This window comes from Felis catus, chromosome B1, assembly GCF_018350175.1.
Source record: "Felis catus isolate Fca126 chromosome B1, F.catus_Fca126_mat1.0, whole genome shotgun sequence".
In the NCBI taxonomy this organism is placed as follows: domain Eukaryota; kingdom Metazoa; phylum Chordata; class Mammalia; order Carnivora; family Felidae; genus Felis; species Felis catus.
In genome coordinates, this window is record NC_058371.1 from 132,945,287 (window position 1) to 132,952,086 (window position 6,800).

Sequence of the window (6,800 nt, forward strand, 5' to 3'; positions counted from 1 at the left end):
GACAGAGCCAAGATTTTCTGACCTCTGAACATGGCTTTTAGCCACTGCACTGAATTAATTGCCTACTTCATGATGACTTTGTGGAAGTAATGTATGGAAAACTGCTCAGTGTCCAGCACACACACATAAATCCTAATAAGGGGAGCTATTATGAATTTCATGATTATTTATGAAGTCTGAGCCCTTTCCTTGTCACTGCCCAGATGTTCCTAGGATTATTTGCACCGTGATTCCTTTTAAATAAGACCCCAAAACTTTGGCACTTATTTTATTCAGTACTATAATTACTAGTATTTGGCGAAAACAAAAGTCTAATGGCCCTCATTCTCTCTCTCCTACTGAGTGCTAAGTCTTCTAACAGGTTTGCTTCCCAGTCTCTCGGTCCTACTCCCAAATCTCTCACACAGATGCTTGTGAGGAAGTGGAGAAAAGGAACCTTCTTGCACTGTTGGTGAGAATGTAAATTACTGCGGCCCCTGTTGAAAACAGTATGGAAGGTTCTCAAAAAACTAAAAATAGGGGCGCCTGGGTCACTCAGTCAGTTAAGCATCTGACTTCAGCTTAGGTCATGATCTCACGGTTTGTGGGTTTGACCTCTGTGTCAGGCTCTGTGCTGACAACTCAGAGCCTGGAGCCTGCTTCAGATTCTTTGTCTCCCTCTCTCTCTGCCCCTCCCCCACTCACGCTCTGTCTCTTTCTCAAAAATAAGTAAACATTAAAATGTTTTTTTAATTAAAAATAAAACTACCATATGATCCAGCACTTCCACTTCTGTGTATTTATCTGAAGAAAACAAAAACATTAACTCAAAAAGGTGTATGCACTCCCATGTTCATTGCAGCATTACTTAGCCAAAATATGGAAACAACCTAAGTGTCCTAATCTAGTAATCATAATTGATGGATTAATGGATAAAGAAAGTGTGGTATGTATATACAATGGAATATTATTCAATCATAAAAAAAGGAAGAAATATCACCATTTGTGACAACATGAATGGACCTTGAGGGCATTATGCTAAGCGAAATAAGAGAAAGATAAATAACATATGATCTTATGTGGAATTAAAAAACACAAAAACAAACAAACATACAAAATTAGCTCATAAATGCAGAGAAGAGATAGGTGGTTGCCAGAGGCAGAGGGCAGAGGGCAGGGGAGATAGGCAAAATGAGTGAAGGGGGATCAAAAAGTACAAACTTCTAGATGTAATATATAGCATGGTGACTACAGTATATAATGTATTGCATATTTGAAATTTACTAAGAGAAGATCTTAAAAGTTCTCATTTTTTTGGTGCACCTGGGTGACTCGGTTAAGCGTCTGACTTCAGCTCAGGTCGTGGTCTCACAGTCTGTGAGTTCGAGCTCCACATCGGGCTCTGTGCTGACATTTAATGTTTAATAAACATTAAAAAAAAAAGTTCTCATTTTAAAAAAAATGTGGACAAGCACCAAAGGCAAGGGAAACTGAAGCAAACATGAACTATTGGGATGTCAAGATAAAAAGCTTCTGCACAGCAAAGGAACCAATCAACAAAACTAAAAAGCAACCAGTGGAATAGGAGAAGATATTTGCAAATGACATATCAAAGGGTTAGTATCTAAAATCTATAAAGAACTTATCACTCAAACTCAACACTCAAAAAACAACCCAATTAAGAAATGGGCAAAAGACATGAATAGACACTTTTCCAAAGAAGATATCCAGATGGTTAACAGACACATGAAAGATACTCAGCATCGCTCATCGTCAGGGAAATACAAATCAAAACCACGATGAGATATGATCTCATACCTGTGAGAATGGCTAAAATTAAAAACACAAGAGAAGGCATTTGGGTGAATCAGTCAGTTGAGTGTCATTCTTTTGGTTTTGGCTCAGGTCATGGTCTCCCAATTTGTGAGTTCAAGCCCCGCATTGGGTTCTGCACTGGCAGTGTGGAGCCTGCTTGGGATTCTTTTTCTCTCTCACTCTCGCTCTTGCTCTCGCTCTCTCTCTCTCTCTCAAAATAAATAAATAAACTTAAAAAAAGAAAAATAAGTAAAATCAACGACACAAGAAATAACAGGTGTTGGTGAAGATGTAGAGAAAGGGGAATGCTCTTACACTGCTGGTGGGAATACATACTGGTGCAGCCACTCTGGAGAACAATATAGAGGTTCCTCAGAAAACTAAAAATAGAACTACCTTACAATCCAGCAGTTTCCCTATTGTATTTACCCAAATCATATAAAAATACAGATTCGAAGAGGTATACGCACCCCAATGCTTATAGCAACATTATCAACAATAGCCAAACTATGGAGAGAGCGCAAATGTCCGTCGACTGACAAGTGGATAAAGAAGATGTAGTTTACATATACAATGGAATATGAGCCATCAAAAAAATGAAATCTTGCCATTTGCAGTGACATGGATGGAGCTAAGAATGTATTATGCTAAGCGAAATAAGTCAGAGAAGACAAATATCATGATTTCACTCATGATGAATTTAAGAAACAAAACAGATGAACATATAAGAGACTATTAATGATGGAGAACAAACTGAAGGTTGATGGAGAGAGGTGGGTAGGAGATGAGTTAGATGGGTATTAAGAAGGGCACTTGTGATGAGCACTGGATGTTGTATGTAAGTGATGAATCACTGAATTCTGCTTTTAAAACCAGTATTGCACTGTATACTAACTAAAATATAAATTAAAAATAAATGTGATCAGTGATATTCATTGCTGTTTCTTATATTAGCAAAAAAACCCAGAAACAGCCTAAATGTCCATCACTGGGGGACTAGATGAATGAAGAATGATATATTTTTAAATGCATAACATAACCGGGGTGCCTGAGTGGCTCAGTCGGTTGAGCAGCTGACTCTGGATTTTGGGCTGGTCATGATCTGATGGTTCATGAGATCAAGCCCCATGTTGGGCTCCATGCCTATAGCACAGAGCCTGCTTGGGATTCTCTCTCCCTCTCTTTTGCCCCTCCCATCCTTCTCTCTCTCCCCCTCTCTCCCTCTCTCTTTCTCTCTCTCTTCTGTTTCAAAATAAATAAACATTTTAAAAATCTAAAATATATAATTATATAACTATATAGCAATTAAAAAGAAATGAACTAGAACTCTACATCTCAACATGGATAGATGAAAAATAAATAGTTAAGAAAAACAGTATAGTCACTGATATGTTTTCTGTCTTTACAGTTTTGCCTTATACAAAATGTTGTATGAATGAAAACATACAATATATAGCCTTCTTTCTGGCTTCTTTCACTTAGCTTAATACATTTGAGATTCATCCATATTGTTTTAGATAGCAGTAGTTCCTTACTGTTGTTCAAATATTTTGCCCAATTTTTTATTGAACTGTTTTCTATGTAACACTGCTCTAAAATATAAAATCTTAGGAAGGCTTTTTTAATAAAAATATTTTTGTGATATTATTGACATTCAGCAATCTTCAGTTCTCTTGGATTTAGATTAGAATCCATTGGCTCTTTTGAACAAAGTCATTTGAGAAAACCCTCAGTTTATTTGAAGCACTTAAATCATACTTTAATTTTAAAGAAAAGACTCCCAAATTAAAATAATCCATTGAGTGAAGCCTACTTATTTCTTGATCATACTTTCAATATCTCTTTAGTAATAGGATTATGCAAATTGAAAGAAGAACAGTGTTACTGAAGTCCTCCAACCCTTAAAGAAAATTGTGGAATATGTTAAAGAATTACAGAAAAATTTATCCCTTCAAGTGTCAAGACTGTTCTTAAAAGGGATATTACTTATGAACAAGATAAGAAGTTCTGACTTGAAATGGATTATTATTATGACACTTGTCATGACTGTTTTGTTATATGATTTAATCCCTTGAAGGATTTTATTCTTTTATATGGATGTTTCTAAATACTCTTCTAGCATGGGAGCAAGTGGAATTATCATGTGCAATGTTGAAGAAAGGAACAAACATTGACAACAATGCTTTTGTCAGTGGACAACATTTTCAAAAGTCATTTATCAATCAATGGAATATAATCCTGAAGATTAAAAAACTAAGTTATATGGTAGAAGATGGTATTATGTGCTTCAATAAACTAAATTTAAAAAGTGATTCTGAAAGTTTATGACAGTACATACCAGTTAATAATACTAATATTGAATGTGTTTTTCCATTAATGAATGTTCAGTGGACAAGAAGAAACTAAAAAATTTTCCACGGACCACTGTAGAAACTATGTCACAATGCAAATTAAACATAGACTGTAATGCAAAATTTTATAAGTAAATTTTGCAAGGTAAATAACTGTTAAAGACAATCAAATCATGAGGGAAATATGATTAAAGAAAGAGGTATGTAGTTTAGATATTTTTAAAATTTGTTTTGGATAAACAACAAATACTTTAGTATAATTCTGTCCCATGCAATATTTTGTCTTTTATCTCAATTTATATTAGCATAGGTGATTAGAAATCACTCAAATTTAACTGGGCATTCTGTATTTTCATTTGCTAAATCTGGCAACCCTAGGTTGGATTCAGTAAGAAGATAGAGTCTGCTCTCCAAGTGGTCATTTTGTGATTTTATTTTTTTCTTTTCAAAAAATGACAGTCAGAAATCTGAGGAGAATCAGTGGTCTCACACTCTGGCACAAGCATTCATAAGCCTTAGTAGGTTGCAGGGAATTCCCAATCTCATATCCCATCACCTCCCAGACCAATTCAGAGGAGAAAAACAAACTAGGAAGGACTATGCTATAGAATTGTTTAGATAAAGCTGCCACAACTGAACTTTTCTGAATTTGAACAGCTACTTCAGTTTGAAATAGAACTCTTCCAAGACTAGTTGTACCACCTTTGGCTACCATTAATACATAGCAAATTTGTAGAGAAAGGCATTGGGCTAAGGCTCCATGGAGGACACAGGTGATTTGCTCCTAAGGAGTCTCCATTTTTCATATCATCAGTGGTTTTCTGTCAGTTACCTATTATGTTACATACTTTGCATGTCTGGCCTATAGTATTTTTATTGTATTAATATTTATATATAAACTTTGTGGCATTAATTAATATAAATATATTCATAAAGTATTTTAGTTAAAGCAAACTTTTAATATCCAACAGCTTTTTTTTTAAGTATAATTGGCATACAATGTTATATTAGTTTCAGGGGTATAACATACTGATTCCACAGTTCTATACATTACTCAGCACTCACCACAATAAGTGTAGTAACTATCTGTCATCATACAACATTATTATGACTTTTTTTTAAGGTATAAGTGTTTTTATTTAAATTCCAGTTAGTTAACATACAGGATAATATTAGTTTCAGGTATGCAATACAGTTATTCAACACTTCTGTACAACACCTGGTGCACTCCTTAATCACCATCATCTATTTAACCTATCCTCCCCACCTACCTCCCCTCTGGTAACCATCAGTTTATCAGTTTGTTCTCTATATTTAAGAGTCTGTTTCTTCATTTACCTCTCTCTTTTTCCTTTTTTTCCCTTTGCTCATTTGTTTCTTAAATTCCTCATAGGAGTGAAATCATAGGGTATTTGTCTTTCTCTGAGTGACTTATTTCACTTAGGATAATACTGTCTAGCTCCATCTATGTCATTGCAAATGGCAAGATTCCATTCTGTTTTCTGGATGAGAAATATTCCATTTTATACATATACCACATCTTCTTTATCCATTCATCTATTGATGGACACTTGGGTTGCTTCCATAAGCTATTGTAAATAATGCTGCAGTAAACATAGGGGTGCATATGTCATTTGAATTAGTCTTTTTGTTTTATTTGGGTAAATACCCACTAGTGGAATTACTAGATCATGTGGTAATTCTGTTTTTAATTCTTTGAGGAATCTCTGTACTGTTTTCCACAATGGTTGCACCAGTTTGCACTCCTACCAACAGTGCCCGAGGATTCCTTTTCTCCACATCCTCGCTAATACTTGTTATTTCTTGTCTTGATACTAGACATTCTGACAGGTGTGAGGTAGTATCTCATTGTGGTTTTGATTTGCATTTCTCTGATGATTAGTGATGTTGAGCATCTTTTCATGTTTGTTGACCATCTGTATGTCTTTTTTGGAGAAATGTCTGTTCAGGTCCTCGGCTCATTTTTTAATCAGATTGTTTGGGTTCTTTGGTGTTACGTTTGTAAGTTCTTCATATATTTGAGATATTAATTCCTTATCTAATATATCATTTGCAAATATCTTGTCCTATTCAGTCGGTTGCCTTTTTGTTTTGTTAATTATTTCCCTTCTATGCAAAAGCTTCAGCATATAACAGCTTTGATAGTCAATCCTGATTATTGAAAGATTCCATATTTGGTAATTCACCAACTCACTGATGTTTATTTATAACACCCAAATCAATATTACAGTCATTTTATGGTCAATTGAGGACAATGAGCATGCACAGAGAAACAAAAAAATTGAGTTGTCTTACATGTAAGTTCCTAGCTGAGGTCAAAAAATGTAATGCTTAGAGTTCTTGTTTCAGCTGTCATACTGTAAATAAGTGTCCTTTCTGTGGCCTATTTAATGCCACACTTTAGTATTTTGTACTTTATGATTTTGCTGTTTAAAATTGCCCCCAACCACAGTACTGAAATGGTATCTAGTGTTCCAAAATATAAGAGGGATGTGATGTGTCACATGGAGAAAATACATGTTCAGTGAACTTCATTAAGGCATGAGGTATAGTGCTGTCATCTATTAATTCAATGTTAATCAATACATATTAGTAGAGTGTCTTGAAATAGAAACACACAGAAAACAAGGATAT